This window comes from Alligator mississippiensis, chromosome 2 (genome assembly GCF_030867095.1).
Source record: "Alligator mississippiensis isolate rAllMis1 chromosome 2, rAllMis1, whole genome shotgun sequence".
NCBI classification, from domain to species: domain Eukaryota; kingdom Metazoa; phylum Chordata; order Crocodylia; family Alligatoridae; genus Alligator; species Alligator mississippiensis.
The window spans coordinates 132,395,050-132,411,909 of record NC_081825.1 but is presented as its reverse complement, the minus strand read 5'-3'; the positions used below and the strand labels follow the sequence as shown (position 1 = coordinate 132,411,909).

The 16,860-nt window shown below is 49.6% G+C and overlaps 1 protein-coding gene across 9 annotated transcripts in view; it reads right to left on the bottom strand.

Moving 5' to 3' along the window:
- The window catches only part of INTS10 (integrator complex subunit 10), a 68,320-nt gene that overhangs the window by 51,040 nt on the left and 420 nt on the right, over nucleotides 1-16,860 (bottom strand). The window contains exon 1 of one of the 9 annotated variants that reach the window (XM_059722160.1): nucleotides 12,607-12,730. The exons of the other annotated variants lie outside the window; for them this stretch is intronic. The gene's annotated coding sequence lies outside the window, so the exon portion shown is untranslated. Of the gene's footprint in view, nucleotides 1-12,606; nucleotides 12,731-16,860 lie in introns of those variants that run through there. 9 annotated transcript variants of the gene reach the window in all.

Genomic DNA, 16,860 nt, shown 5'->3' with positions numbered 1-16,860 from the left:
GGAACAACGTCACGCTGCCGCCCCCACTGTAGACCCGGGTCACTTGCCTCATAGCTGTGGCAGCTGAGAGTCCGCTCCAGCTGGGCTGGGGGTGGGCAGAGGGCTGAGGGGCACTAGCAAGTCTGGGGAGGCTGTTGCTTGAGAGCAAGGGGCCTGGACCTGCATTCCAGTGAGCTAAGGCAGCAGGGGGAGCTCTGATTTTCCATGATAAAACCCCCAAAATCAAATACTATGATTTATAGGTCCTTAGAATTAATTTTATTATAGCAATTGAATAGAGATTATATCTGAATAAATGTTTACACTCTTTGTTAAAGGAGTTCACACTGACCCAGACTCCACACCTCTTTCCAGGTGTGCAGTGAACTACAACATGTGTTCCAGAAACTAGAGGACGATTTTGTTCTTATACCTTGGTATATTTAGTGTAAGTTCACAGTTCACACCAAGGAATTCACTTCAAATTTACCCTTTTGCACCTGAAAAAAGAATCTAGACTATAAAATACAAGCAGGGATGACAGTTCTACTGCCTTGTTCAGTGACTTCCTCCAACCCATTCATGGTATTTTCTTCAGCTTCAGCATTAATGAAACCTGCTGCACAGTTAGGATGCAATCATGCAGACTGCAGCCATTCCCACAATGAAGCCTATGGAGCACTTCCTAGGGAACTGCAGAGTATAGCTGCCAGTTGCCAGACAGTACTGTATGTAGTAATTACTTTTCCAATATTATGTTTCCATGGAAACAACTGCTATAATTCTTATGGGAACATTAGTTGTTGATGAATGAGAAAGATGGTTGGTCTGCACTCTTGCGAACAGGAGTGGAGGTAGTCGCTGAGAAATTCCTGATTCACGCGTGAGTCATGCTATGGAAAAGTTTGAGAACCCTTATTATAATATGTGCCCTCAAGAGTGAAGACTCCTCTGGATGACATTAACTTTGCCATTTCCTGACTTTACTATTCTTCCTTCTGCAACTTTAGTCTCAAGTTCCGCAAACACATGCGATCAAAAATCAGGGGAAATTGACCCATGCCGAGTTCTGTGCTGCTGCATCTCAGCAGCCGCTAGTACTCAAGCTAACGTGGATACATCTGTGCTACAAAGTAGTCACTTCTGTGAGAGGATCCCAGTCTGCTTGTCATCACCCCCTCCTCCAGAACCCTGCTGATACCAGATCCTGGTGCTTCCCCATTGCTTCCACCCTGATCCACTTGTCAGTGTGTAGGATGAACTGGGATAATGCTTTGGGGAGGGGAGAATAGCAGAGTTAAGACTCAGCTAGCAGATGCCAAGGGGGACTTTGCAATAGAAAGTGTTTTGCTGGGAGAAAGGTAAAGTTAAGCAGGTTTAAGCAAATTTGAAATTCCACTGGGCAAGCAGGTTTTGGTGCAAGCTCTCCCACCTACATTCTGGCATGGTCTCAGACATCTTGCCTTTACTGTTACCCGATTTCTGGAGTAAACCTTTATCACTTCAACAAATCAAAGAAGGATTTTCAGAATTCTGCGCCTCAAAACACCAAGTCACCATAGCTGCACCAGAATATTAGCAAGGCTTATTGAACTGACAAAACTTTCCTTCCCATTTCAAGAATGGGCGAACTATCTGTAATGAGGTCCCTACCCCATCACTGAAGGAGACGGGAGCTAGGAATTAACTGGCCGGCTCCAGCCTCTTGGAAAACTGATGATGGCAGAGGGCCCTTTAATAAAATGGCCGCTCCCTGCAGGTGTTGCCAGTGATTGACAGGCCTGGGGCAGAAGTAGTGGGTTGGGTGACCCAGAGAATGGCATATAAGCCCAGGGCGTGACACAAGGTGGGAAGTCTGACCCTACAGGCTGCAAGAAACAGGGCTCTGGGGAGGAAAGGGGCCTGGCCAAGGACAAAGGACTCCAAGTTGCAGGGAAGCTGCAAGGAAGCCCCTGCACCACCAAGGAGCAGAAAAGCATTTGGAGACCTTCTGTTGTAGCTCATTGCACGTTATGGTGTTGACCCAGAGTTGGGGAACCTTTTGTTTGAGAGCAGATGCTCGTATTTTGTCATTTGTGTTTAAATACTACTGGACTGGATTGTGGGTGTAGGAGAAGAAGCCATCAAGAAGGATGTCAAGTGCACCCCAGGTCCTAAATTGGGGTGGGCAATTTCAGCTGGAAGGCCGCTTAACAAGTTTTGGTGAGCTGTGAAGGGCCACAAAGATAGCCCCGCCCCCCTGGTCACCATTTTAGGACCAGAAATCCTGCCCCAACCCCTGACCTTTGCCATTGGAAGTCCCTCCCCTTGCCCCCTTGTGGCCACCCCCTCCCCTAAAGTACTCCTTTTGGCAAGGGAGGATTGCTATCTTGGAACCAGAAAAAAACCCAAATCATATTCTAAATGTCAAACACCTACTATAACATATTCTAACACAAACATTTTTTTTGTCGTGATTTGTGTTTGCATATTGTATATAGAGGTGATAGCATAATAATTTAAAAATCAAGTCTTACTCTTATATATTGTGTGTAGGAGGTGTGGGGTGTGGTTGGGGGTGGGTATAAGGGCTGTGTGTGGGGGAGGCAATAGGGTATGTGGGGGATGCATATGAGAGGGCTGTTGGCACAGGGTGTGGGTGTGTGGTGTTTGTGGGGTGTGAGGGAGGGTGGGGGAGAAGTGTGGGGACCTCCCCATGGTGCACAGACCCTGCCAGCAGTAGCAGCAGCAGGAGGCAGCCAGGCCAGCCTGCCTCTATCGCATGGGGCTCCCCACAGCGCACGTGCGGCTCCCACCACTCGCACGCCACCAGGGAAGTCCCACGTGATGGAGCCGGCTGTCTTTCTCACCCTCTACTGTGCAGGTCCTGGGGCTCTGACAGGAACCATATGGCTGGGTTCCCCTCTACTTTTGGTGGAGTCTTGGGATCTGCACAGCAGAAGGCAGGAATGGCAGGTGGCTCCATCGCATGAGGTTCCTCCGGCAGTGCAGGAGTGCCAGGAGAAGGAGATGCATGCGCCTGTGCAGAGCTCCATGCAACAGAGACGGGCCAGCCTGGCTGCGCTCCTTGCCACCATGTGCAGCGCTGGCCAGAGCCACGTGGCAGCATCTGCACAGGCCCTAAGCACATGCCAACTGTTGCTGTTGGCAGGGGCTGTGCACCATGGGGTAAGTGTGTGGAGGGTCCCCCCGCCATGCCTACAGCCTGTTCCGCTGAGCTCTGTGCTCCCACCACCCCCCAGGCATGGGCTCTACGCTGCTGCCACCTCCAGCCCCACACTCCCTTTCCCCCTCAACCTCTGCTGCTTCCCTACCTGCTGCTCAGAGCAAGCAGGACGCTGGGGAAGCCAAGCAGTTCCCATAGGAGTTGCAGCAGTGGGGAAGCCAAGCAGCCCCGCTCAGAAGCTGCTGCTGGCCTGGCTGGGTTGGATCCTTCTGCCCACAAGGGTGGGAGTGAGGTGCACAGGCTGTGTGGGGTACAATTAGTTGATGGACACCTGTGGCTTGGATAAAACTGCCTAGCAGGCCAGATCCACCCCTACCCTAGACCCTTTGAAAGGTGGAGTGCTGCTGTAGGCAAAAGGACTGTGGTGTCAGATAGAAAAACCACAGCCAAGGAGCCCGTGAAGGGCAAGACCAGGACCAAGGGAGCTCAGGATCCTAAGGTCCTAGACCTTGGGCAGAAACACCCAGCTAGAGTAAAGCGGGCCAAGGCCCCCCCACCCCTGCATCAGGAATAGCCCAGCACATCCCTGGTTCCAGCCCACAGCAGCAGCCTGCCCTTATCCCACACACAGATCCAAAGGCACATGCCTCCCATGCCCTCCAGGGATGTGCACAGTGGTGGAAGCTGCTGCCCCCCTCCCGCATGAGCCACAGCTCCATCCCATACCTTGCCCCAGCTAAGCAGCACCTGACCCAGACCCTGACCCTCCCTCACCACAGGGGCCTCAATCTGCACACCCGCCCGATGCCCCTTCCCCCACAACAGACTTACCAGACAGACACTGCTCTTTAAGCTGCTGGGCTTTGTATCAAAAAGTTGGATCAGTATCAACCAATATGCCTCCTTAAAAATCGGCTATTGGTATAGGCCCAAAAAAGCTCTATCACTGCACCCCTACTGAGAAGCCACAGGGGGCAAGCAAGATGGAGTCCAAACTAGGGATTGATTTTGCCACCTCAGAACTGGGCACGCTACACTGATGCATTGACTGGGCAGCACCACTGGCGAGTTGCCCACCTTGCCAATTATGAAGGACCTTTGGGCCAAGTGTGAGTTACCAGGTTCATTAGGATAGAGAATGGGGATAGAGCAGCTGATATGGCTGTTGGCTCAGCAGCAAGCTACGGCTAATAGGAAGCTCAGAAGTGGGGAGCAAAGATAGAAGGCCTGATGCACTTGCAGTTTCAACAGACCAAAACCCTGCAAATGATGGTCATAGAAAACCAGAAAGCGATAGCAAAAATGCTCACCTACAATACAGGAAGTCTCGGAGGCAGGGCCACAGCACATGTCTCAGAGCAAAAGACCAAGGATGACTGAAGCATTCACAGACACATTGGAGAGGATTGTCACAGCCGCCCAATGGGAGAAATAGGCATGGGTCCCACAATTGGGTATAATGCTAGTAGAGGAAGTCCATGTTGTATATCGAGTTCTACCTAGGGTGGATGCTGCAGACTATGACAAGGTAAAGGAGGCCATGCTAAAAAGCTTAGAGGTTTCTGAGAAGACCCACAGGCAATGGTTTTGGAAAATGAAAGGGGCAGGCACCCTCAGCACTCACAGACTGGGCCAGCTACTCTGGGATGAGCTACCAAATAGCTCTACTACACAGAGAGGTCACCTGAAGAGTTACTGGGAGACAGTCCTGGAGTAGTTTGTGTGTGATCTGGAATGTAGAGTCAGGGACTAGGTGTAGAGACACTATCCCCAGACCCTGGAGGAAGCAGTAAGATTAGCTGAAGACTTTGTGGTGGCAGAGAAAGAATTGCATCAAAAACATGAGAGCCAAGGTAGACTGGCTAGGGGAAGGCCTCGGCTGGAGTGGAAAGATGCTGTGCAGAAGAAGTTGCTCATGCTGGACAACAATGGCTAGGTGCGTTTCCAGTGTGGCTGGGTAGGGCACTTTACCAAGCGCTGCCCCTGGGGTGAGCAGGAAAAGGTCAGCTCCACGAATCCATCAGGGGATTTAAAAAGTAAAACTGAATCCATGGAAGTAAAAGAAATGGTGCATGGCTATGGGGCCATTCCCCGCTGAGAGCAAGCGGGAGGTGAGGTCTGTGATGAGGCCCACTGTGGGACCCAGAAGCATGGGTTGGGTAGGAATATAGTCCCTTCCCTCCCAGACTCAGGGTGCAAGCAAACCTTGGTATGACAGTCTGCTGAAGGGGACCCTGGGATGTGTGACAGACCAACACACACTGGTGTGCCTGCATGGAAAGCGAGGGAGCTATGACCGGGTCTATATGCAAATGACAGTAGTAGGGAAGATCCATGCCTTGCTAGTAAGCACTGCCCATAAGCTGCCTTACCCTGTACTGCTAGGCCGGGACTAGCCACTGTCTCAGTCACTAGTTCATGAAACAATAGAAGGGAGGCACCACACGTTACCACCTGGGGTGGTACCTTCCCCAGTCCCCACAGAAGGCCTGGTGGAGGGAAAACCCCCAGGGAAACAGCAAGGGCCAGGGGACCTGCTGAGAGCATGGATAAAGACACTGAGCAGATCAAACACAGTCATACTAGAGTTGAGCAGACCAGAGAAGACAGATTCCAACAGATCTGTGAAGAGGAGAACACGGCCCAGAACAACAAAGAGATATTACAACTGGACCTTGCACAAACACACCCACAATTCGAGGCAAGGAATGGATTATTGTATTGGGTGAACCACAGGTCCATGCGGGAAGAGGAGATTGCCCAGTTATTAATACCCAAAGAGCTCTCCTGAAGGTGGCACACAAACTTCCCAGGGGGGCAAGGCACAATTAGGGAATGACAATGTAAGAAAACCCCCAGTTTCTCTTTTATTTATTTATTTAAAAATGCATTCCCTCCCCTTCCCCAATCATTTCTGACATTTTCTCTACCTCCCTTTTTCCCTATAGATAAGTATAGGTAAGATAAGATGTAGGATAAGCTTTAACATTTTTATTTTGGTAGCAAAATTTTGGTTTTGGATATCCACTGTTGTATATTGTATTATTATTAGGTTTGTATTGATTTTTACTTTTGTATATTGCATTATTATCATTTTCGTACTGGTTTTTTATTGTTTCATATGGACAGTGTATGGTTTAGGCCTGTGTTTGTAAGTGAACCAAAGTCATGTCAAGTTTCCATTTTATATGTCAAGTCTCCATCTTCTGTTCTCTGCCTGGGCATCCCATGTTGCAACTGTATGAGTCATGTACCCCTCCCATGTAAATTGGTTCCCCGATGAATGAGTGTGATTGAAAATTATTGAAATACAATGGTAGCAGGCCTCTACTGAATGGCCTGTAATGACTGGGCCATCACCTCGCATTGATTCACCCAGGAACCACGACCTCACCCAAGAACAGAGACAAGACCAGCATTTGAAAGGCAAAGGACCCTGCAAAACCAGCAACTCTCACCATTACAGACACCAGAAACTGCACATCCCTGCATGGAGCACACATGCTCAGTACGCCAGGGGCTGACCCTTGCCTGGACATGCTTCCTGTCACTAGGGTCACACAAGATCTGCCCCTATAAAAAGGGGCAGTGAAGACAGACCCAGTGGGAACACCATTTCCATCTGGACCAGCACCATGCCACACCACCTATCCACCCAGAGGCCCTGCCAGCGACCCCCATCTGGACAACAGCTACTGGACAAGGACCCCTTCCAGCCTGGATAGGTAGATATTACCTGCACACCACCTCCTACAGTTTGGACTCTCTCTCTCTCTCTCTCTCTCTCTCTCTCTCCTCCTGGACTTCAGCCCCTGCACCAAGCCTCTCTAACCCCTGCTGCCATTTTTTGTGTGTGGGGGTGTGTGTGTGTGGGTGCAAGGGAACCAATTTGGCATTGTGTCACCATCACCCCTGTTCAATAAAACCACTGTCATTTGCAATCCAGAGTTGGGTCATGTTTTACTGAATCCCAGTCCCTTCCCCATCTTAAATTCCAGCCTCATTCTCTCTCTCTCAATTCCAGCCCCCACCCCTCTCCAGTAGTTTCTCAATCTCCTCTCAGTTCCTACTGCCTTTTCCCTGTGACTTTCCGCTGCCTTTCTCTGCTTTCCCCCTGCCTCTCAGTCTCTTCTGCTGCTTTTCCTGTGATTTTCTGCTGTCCCCCTGCTTCCCACACTCCTACTGCCTTTTCCCTGTGACTTTCCGCTGCCTTTCTCTGCTTTCCCACTGCCTCTCAGTCTCTCCTGCTGCTTTTTCAGTGATTTTCTGCTGTCCGTCTCTCTTTTCAGGCCCCCCCCCTGCAGCTTCCCAGCTCCTGTGGTTTTCTCCAGCTCCCAACACCTCCTGCCCCACTCTGCAACTTCTCTAGCTGCCCCAGAGCCATCCTCTGGCTCCCCCACACCCAGAGCCCCTCTTTAACACCCACATTTTCCCTTAGTCCCACTTTCCCTCTCCAACACCTACCTTTTCAGCTCCCCCCTAGCTCTGGCTCCAGTCCCAGACTCTGTGCCGGCATGCTTCCCTGTTCTGCAGGCTTTGGGTGTTGTCTTTTAATCAGTTAAGATCAATTAACCTAAAGTTACCCCCGAGCCTCAGTTCTTCAGCCCAGGCCCCTCTAGTCTACCGGTTCTAATCCCAGTCCTGGTAACTTTAACCCCTTATACTTCTACTTTCTTACCTTAACCTTTCCCCAGGTATCCCAAGTACACCAAGCACACGCATACATACACATCACAACACCCAACTTAGGAACTCACCTGTGTGTACGTGTGTGAATTAGTGAATACACATATATAAATACCATTGTGTGTGTGTGGTATATGAATTAGTAATCCATGTCTGTGTATTGGATATGCAGGTGTTGGTAGCTGGTAACTGATTCTGTCTAAATGTGGTGTGTGTAGCATGTATGGGCTTAAACTGGTGATAGGTGTGCATGAACCTAGACTGGTTATTTTGAACGTGTGTGTGTGTGTATCTGAGCTGCTAGTGTGTGTGTGTACACATGACACGTGTGTGTGTGTGTGTACGTACACACAAATACATACACATACATATGGCATTGTGTGCATGATATACAAATTGGTGATCTGTGTCTAACTTTTGGGGTGTATAGTGTATGTGCTTGAATTGGTGATAAGTATGCATGTGCCTAGGCTGGTTTGAATGTGTATGTGCCTGAGCTGGTAGTGTGTGTGTGTGTGTGTGTGTGTGTGTGTGTGTGTGTGCGCGTGTGTACACCTAATTGATTTGTGTGCATTTTGTATATGTGCAATTGTGTCACACCCTCCTGTCTAACAGCACGATATTGAGATCCTGAGAGTTGGCCTGACCCCCCAGGGCAACAACAAGACATGAGAATGCCTTCTCCTCCAGTTTTTCTGGCCTGGGATTCACCAGGAGGTGCTCGATTTTCACAGGCCTTGGCCAGAATGCCAGTGGACAGACCTAGAGGGACCCCAGAAAGCCCAACTGTTGCCAATGCCACTAATGGAGGAACCATTTGAAAGGGTGCCTATACACACTGTAGGACTGTTTACAAAGAGCACAGCCAGACATCAATACACCTACACCAAGATATACTATGCCACAAGGCATTCAGAGGTAGTTCCACTTAGGGCAGGGATGGACAATTATTTCGAGCAGAGGGCCACTTACTGAGTTTTGTAAAGCCATCAAGGGCCACATGACAGGTAGCCAGGGGCAGATAAATATTAATTTTCTAAATTTTTTTAGGGGCCCCGTGGGCCAGATAGAACGGCCTGGCAGGCCGCATCTGGCCCACGGGCCGCATTTTGCCCATTCCTGCCTTAGGGCGGTTAGCACACCAAAGATCGCAGCTGAGTTACTGAAAATATATGCACAGGTGGGCTTGCCAAAGGAGATACTGACTGATCAAGGCAGCAAATTTTACATCTCAAGTGTCTGAAAGAATGTGTGAGACGCTAAGTATTGAAAGACTGCAGACATCAGTATACCACCCACAAACTGACAAACTAGTTGAAAAATTCAAATTGGACACTGAAAGGAATACTTAGAAAGATCACAGGTAAGGATCCCAGATACTAGGACACACTGCTGGTGTCATTAATGTTTGCCTTTTGGAAGGTGTCCCAAGAATCAACTGGATTTTTCCCCTTTGAACTGCTACATGGGCACCAGCCGTGGGAGGTGTTAGACCTGATTAAGGAGGGCTGTGGGGTACAGGAAGTTAGCAAAGAACCTGGTCAAGCATATGCTGCAGCTTAAGCAATGGTTCAAATTGGCCAGGGCAGCTGCAAGAAAGAATCTGCAAGCCACACCATACAACCACCAGGCATGGAAAAGGCAGTTCTTGGAAGACTATGTGCTAGTCCTTCTCTCGGATGAGACATCTAAACCGACGGCCCTGTGCCCAATGGCAGGAACCATCTGAGGTCACTAGGAGAACAGGACCCACGGACTATGAAGTCTGGCAGCCAGGCAGAAGAAAAACCCACCAAATGTACCACATCAACATGCTGAAGACATGGAGGGAGAGGGAAGTTATGTTTGTAGCACCCTACCCAGACTAGCCAGAATTGGGACCCCAGGAGGCAGAACAAAGGAGTGGAGACCTAGTAGCCCTGGGAAGTCAACTGTCAGATGATTAATGAACCCAGATGGAATGGATAGTGTAAGAATTCCTTGAGGTCTTTACCAAAGAACCAGAATTAATCAGGCTAGACAAGCACCAAACAGCAATCCCTAAAAGAATCATGAGGGAGGGCTGGATGTGCATTCCTCAGCATCTGCAGGAACCGGTAAAAGAGGAGGTATGTCAGATGTCAGACAAGGGTATCATTCAAGATGCAGAGTAAGTGGTGAAGCCCCATCACAATGGTTCCAAAAAAGGATGGAAAGAGATGCCTGTGTGAGAATTTTTGGAAAGTAAATGAAATAGCAAATGTCATGCTTATTCCATGTTATGAATTAAGGACCTGATTGAAGGACTGGGAGAGCTCAGTTCATCTCTACTTTAGACCTCACAGAAGGGTACTGGCAAATTCCCCACGAATGCTAGTCCCAAGAGAAAATGGCACTCACCACTTCATGGGGGTTATATGAATTCACCCAAATACCTTTTGGGTTGCACAGAGCTGTGGCTACCTCCCAGAAGCTTACAGATCACATGTTAGCACCCTACTGAGATTACGTGGCTGTTCACATTGATGATGTAACAATTTTCTCATGGAGGTGGGACAAACACCTGAGAGTTCTCAGGGCAGTGTTAGAAGAATGGATTCTTCATTAAGTCCACTTTCATAAAAAAAAAAAAAAGTGTGCCCTATGCAAGGAGGAAATGTAGTACCTTGAATTCCTGGTGGGAAGCGGGGAAATGAAGCCCTTGGCTGACAGAAAGCGAGCATTGGAGGATTACCCTATGCTATTGTAGCAGAAAGCCCCCTTTTCTTCTTGCCTGCATTTGCTTTCCCCTCTTTGGATATGTTTCTCCTTTTCTACCTTTTCTTCCTTCCTCTTTCTTTCACTATAAGATAAGGAATTGTGTTTTAAAGTTTGCATCTCCCCTCGTATTTTGGTATTTTTATCTATTTGTGTGCCATGGCATTACTCTTGGAGCTTATATTTTATACTCTTCACCTTTTAACTAACTGTTTTACTTTTGGAAGTAAGTTATACACTGTAACAATGCTAACAAGGGCAGGAATTAAACTGCCGCTTCTCTGCATCAGGCGGGCCCCTGAAAGAGCAGTGAATCAGTGATTGAATGCGTAACACAGTAGCAGGCAGCCATTAACACCTAGGGAAATGGCAGATCTACCAAGGAAGAAATCAATAGGAGACAATGTAGCAACCAGGAATTCTCTAAACTTCACTGTTCAAGGGCTAGAAGCCCCGGTCAGAGTTAATCAATGCCAGGGACCAACTTTTGGGCTGAATATCTCCAGGTAGGGCTCTGGGAGTAGTCAATTCAAAATTCATCAATGGACTCCCAAACCTGCACGTACATGTGGATGACCCCTGGGGCTGACAGATGCCATTCAGTAGCCACTGAGGGGGAAGTCCCACAAGGGTCAACGACCCCTGGATTGGGCAAACCTGAAAACTGGGGAGTCACCAAAGTCTGCCAAGGACAAATAAAAAGCAGTGAAAAGTGACCCGCAGCGGTGCTCTCTTGATCTCCAACTTGACCAGCACCCGACCTGTCCAGCCAGAAGGACCAGCCGGTGACCCGCTTCTGGAGGATAACACCACGCTGGAAGAAGCCTCGACTGGCCATCGATGGCAGACTCCAGCGCTTATAGGATGGGTATACCTGACTCTGGTTCCCCACCCACAAAAAAACATTTGTAGCTCATTACTGTGGGTGTGTGTGAGGGGACCAGCCCCCTCTATCGGGCACTGGTCAGACCGCAGTTGGAGTACTGCATGCAATTCTGGGCGCCGCAATTCAAGAGGGATGCGGATAACCGGAGAGGGTCCAGAGAAGGGCCACTCGTATGGTTAAGGGCCTGCAGACCAAGCTCTACGAGGAGAGACTAGAGAAACTGGACCTTTTCAGCCTCCGCAAGAGAAGGTTGAGAGGCGACCTTGTGGCTGCCTATAAGTTCTTCACGGGGGCACAGAAGGGAATTGGTGAGTATTTATTCACCAAGGCGCCCCCGGGGGTTACAAGAAATAATGGCCACAAGCTAGCAGAGAGCAGATTTAGATTGGACATTAGGAGGAAATTCTTCATAGTTCGAGTGGCCAAGGTCTGGAACGGGCTCCCAAGGGAGGTGGTGCTCTCCCCTACCCTGGGGGTCTTCAAGGGGAGGTTAGATAACCATCTAGCTGGGGTCATCTAGACCCAGCACTCTTTCCTGCCTATGCAGGGGGTCAGACTTGATGATCTATTGAGGTCCCTTCCGACCCTAACATCTATGAATCTAAGGTTATGATTTGACTTAATTACAGTGTTTCAATCCACCTAATAAACCAGAATTTTAAGGATCCCGAGTTGGACATTTGTAGCCAACACCATGTATGAAAAAGGTAGGTGCAAGCCTTCCCAGGCCTAGTTAACTATTATTGTTGGCTGGGGCCTAGGTTTTCTCAATTCACAACACCCCTACCTAGGCTAAGGCAGCAGCTCCAAACAAAATGTAATGGACTCCTGAAGCTGCCAAAATCTTCCAGGAAGCAAGTGATGCCCTATGCTTACAAGCAGAGGTACATGCACCAGACTTTGAAAGACCATTTCTGGTGCAAGCTGATACATCCAGCATGGCTGCAGGGGAAGTACTATCAAAAAAGAAAACAGGGAAGAATACTCAGGCAGTAGCTTATATCAGCCACAAATTACACCCCACTCCCCCCTCCCCCCCCCAAATGAGCATATGCCATTGCTGAAAAAGAATGCTTAGCCATAAGGTGGGTGGTGAGGAGTTTCTGTTATTACTTTTTGGAGAAGAAAGTCACAGTAGCAATGGACCACACACCTTTAAAATGTCTTCACCGGATGAAGGGGGACAACTCCCAATCGACCTATTGGTGCTTAAGCCTGCAACTCTTAAACTTTCGCATAGAACACTGGCCAGGAAAACAGCGCAGCAAGGCAGACTTCTTTTCCTGGAAGAGCAAGGAAGTGAGCCAGCAGGAACAACTGGACTATAAGCCTGGGAAAAAAAATGGGAGAGGGAGGGGTTGTAATGGGGTCCCTACCCCATCACTGAAGGACAGAGAGAGCCACAGTTCAGTTGGTCAGCTCCAGCCTCCCAGAGAAACTGACTGATGGTGGCAGGGGGCCCTTTAATAAAATGGCCACTTGCCTCAGATGCAGCTGGCACATGCAGTCAGTGATTGATAGGCCCAGGGCAGAAGTAGTAGGTCAGGTGATCCAGAGAGAGACATATAAGCCCAATGCCTGACAAAATGAACAGCCTGGCCCTGCAAGAAGCAAGGTGCCAGGGAAGAAAGGAGCCTGAGTGGCCAAGGACAAAGGACTCCAGGTTGCAGGGAAGCTGCAAGGAAGCCCCTACACCACCAGGCAGCAAAAGATACGTATTTGGGGGCCTTCTGTTGTGGCTCATTGCATGGTGTAGTGTTGACCCAGGGTTAGGAAACGTTTTGTTTGAGAGCAGATGCTTGGATTTTGTCACTTGTGTTTAAATACTGCAGGACCAGGCTGTGGCTGTAAGGGTGGAGCCACTGAGAAAGATGCCAAGGGCATGCCTTATTTCAGCTCCTTTGAAGGAGAGGAGTGCTGCTGTTGGCAGAAGGACTGTGGTGTCAGACAGAAAAGACCAGGGCTGTGGGGCCCAGGAGCCAAAAGGTCCTGGGACAGTGGAGTTCAGGCAGAGGCTCCCAGCTAGAGTACAGTAAAGTGGGCCAAGGCCAGGGGGCCTCAGCCCAGAGAAGGACCTAAGACAACAGGGTGGGACCCTGAGAGGGCAGAAGGAGCAAGCTAGAAGGGGGCCAGAGAACCACTAGGGGATGACTTGCTTCCCCAGGCCCAGATTGACTTTTATTAGTACATGTTTAGGTTTGTGAATCCAAAAAAGATGACAAAGCCGGTAGGGAAATACAGATCGCCTGAGCGAGGGACTAATATTAGAGGGATGGGGGTATATTAGATACTTGCTCAGTCTTGGGGGGGAGGTGGAAAAAGATTGCCTTGAGAGAGGAAAAAATTTTGAAAGCCTCACCCTCAAGGAGTGAAAGCTCAGCTACATAGTAAACAATTTAAACAAGCAGTTGTGTGTCATGGAAATTCTTAAACCACCTCATTTATATATCTTTTTACATCCTCTCTACAGACACTGTGACATGCTTTTCCTCTAAGGGGGATAACAACCTTTGTCTTTTGCTTGAAAAGATTATACAGGTGGGACTCAGGATTCTGTGCCAATGGTCTGGTTCTGTGTGGTTTACTCTTCAGTAAATTCAAACAGACAAATGTTGCTCTGAAGCCCTGAGCATCCGCAGTGAAGTGCAAAGGGATGCACAAAGCACGAGACAAGACTCACAGTGAGTGCCAAATGAATCAGACTTTCACTTATGCAGAAGGCTCAGTGAAGTGTGGTAAACTTCTTGCTTAAAAACTTCTTGCTTGCGGTTTTAGAGTTTTGCCCAGCACAAGAAAAAACAACAACAAAACCTCCTCCTGATTATGAATTGTCCAATGTTTAAATGACCCTGGCTGTGCCTTCCATGAAGCTATTGAAATAAAAAGAATACTGGCCATCCCAAAGGCAGAGTATAAGGGGCTCATCAGGGCTTCTGAGAGGACAGGACTCTCACATTATGAACTAAGGCATAGGCAGGGTAAAGGTGCACCTTATAGACTAACTCAGAGCATTGGTCTGAACTAACTTCCAATTCAACATGGAGAAATGCATGGTGCTCCACATTGGGAGAAAACATCCACATCACACTTACAGGCTCAGCAGTGCTACACTCACTAGCACTATGACCAAAAGAGACTTGGGGGTTATGACTGACCACAAGATGAATGTGAGCCACCAATGTGATGCCACAGCCGGCAAAGCAAACAACACTCTAGCTTGCATCTACCACTGCATCTCAAGCAAGACCCAAGAAGTCATCCTCCCACTTTACTCAGCCTTGGTGAGACCACAGCTGGAGTACTGCATCCAATTCTGGGCTCCACATTTCAGAAAGGATGTGGAGAAGCTTGAGAGAGTCCAGAGGAGAGCCGCACGTCGGATTAGAGGTCAAGAGAACAGGCCTTATGAGGAGAGGCTGAGAGGCATGGGACTCTGCAGAAGAGGACTGGAGAAGCAAAGGCTCAGGGGTGACTTGGTGCCAGCCTATAAGTATATCAGGGGTGTGTATCAGGAACTGGGAGAATGTCTATCTGTTCACCAGGGCACCTCAAGGGAAGACAAGGTCTAGCAGTCACAAACTGCTGGAAGACTGTTTTAGACTGAACATAAGGAAAAACTTCTTTACCGCCCAAGCCTCCAGAGTCAGGAATAGACTCCCCACCCTCCTCCCCAGATGTGGTGCAAGCAGCTACTTTTTTTTTTTTTTTTAAAGGTATCCAAAGACACTTGGATGCTTATCTTGCTGGGCTGATCTGATGCCAGCTGACTTCCTGCCCCTTGGGCAGGAGGCTGGACCCAATGATCTTGTGAGGTCCCTTCCAGCCCTAACATCTATGAAACTGCCAGCAGGCAACTGCTAGTTGGGGAGTGTAGCCAGGAACAAGGGCCTGCCAAATCCAGGGACCTTGGGCCCCAGTGGCTGTGGCAACCAGCAGCAGGAAAGCTGAATGAGGCAAAGACAGTCCCATTTACCCTCTGGCCACTCTGCCCACTGCAACCACTGCAGCACTACCTCCCTGGCCGCTGGACCTGTCATTGCCCTGTCCAGGAGCTGCTGCTACATGACCCCAACCAGAGCCACATTGTACCCTAGGCTGGATCCCACCTGCAAGGAGCCGCCAGTTCAGTTTGGGGCACAAGGGGAGTGTGACACCCTTGGACTGACTGGATCAGAGATGAAGGGAGTGGTGGCTCCCACAAGCTGATGCATCTCCAATTCAGTTAGTTTAAGGCATACTTGTATCTTGACTACCATCTACCTAACTTGGCCAGGCACCTCTCTCTGCTCAGAAACTGACATGTTCAACAATTCAGGTTTCAACTATAACTGTGCAACTAGGCTGAAGTCACAGAAATAACAAAGCAAGACTGGAGGGGACCTCCAGATGTCATCTAGTCCAGCCCCACTCCAGCTTGATGCAGGCCTATCTGTTATGCAGTGAAACAGAGGGCCTAAACCCACCAAAAAAAACTATGAGCCTCCTTTAATTAGGGAGGCAACTGAATGCATAACAACTAAATACCAGGGAATGCCAATAAGATAACAGGGATGGGAAGGGAAAGTCAAACGTTAATAACAAGTGTCCCAAGGGGAGATATGAAGCAGAGCACCTCGCCTAGTTCCCACAAGACGAAGGAAGCAGAGGACACAATGCCCAGTGAAACTCTGCCCAGAGATGTGAACAATCGAGGGACAGAAAGATGGTCCCATGGCCACCAGGGATCCTCTGGTCTAGAGCTTCCTTTCTGGCCGAATGAATGGGGAGCTTGGCTAGTCAGAAGGTCCTGGGACTTGGTGCGGCCCCTGATGGGGAGTGCATAAACACAGCGGTGCGGGGAGCAGGGGGGCAGCCACAGCCTCAGCAGGAGGCTCTTGGAGACAGTGATGAGGCTACAGCCTGGCGCACTCAAGGTTGGCGTGTGCCAGGGTCTGCCTCTGGCGAGGGAAAGGGCAGCTGTCACGAGTGTCCATGAAATGTGGCAGACATGCCTGTGGCGATGGCTCCGTGGAGGAACTGCCAGCTGCGGTCCCCAGCAACTCGTGGGATGAGGGTGCAGTACAGGCTGGTCCACCAGGGACCCTTACCCTCACTGAGGGCATTTGGGTGGGTCATTCTGAGCACGAGCCCCACCTGAGGCAGGAACATCCCTATCCCAATCCTAGACAGACCCACCCGTCTAAGCTCCTAGTAAAGCTGTGCTGGCAGCCCTGACATAACCTCAAGGAGGCCAAGCAGCCATTTGACCCGAGGCCTCCCCCCCCCCTTCCCTGCACACTGCACCTCCCCTGCATCTTCCCATTCCCCCCAGGTCCAGCCCCCTGCTTTGCACAGGCACCTGCCCCTACCCTGTCCCTGCCTCCGCCCCGCCTCTGCACTTGCCCCTGACCCTGCATCACTCCCCTGC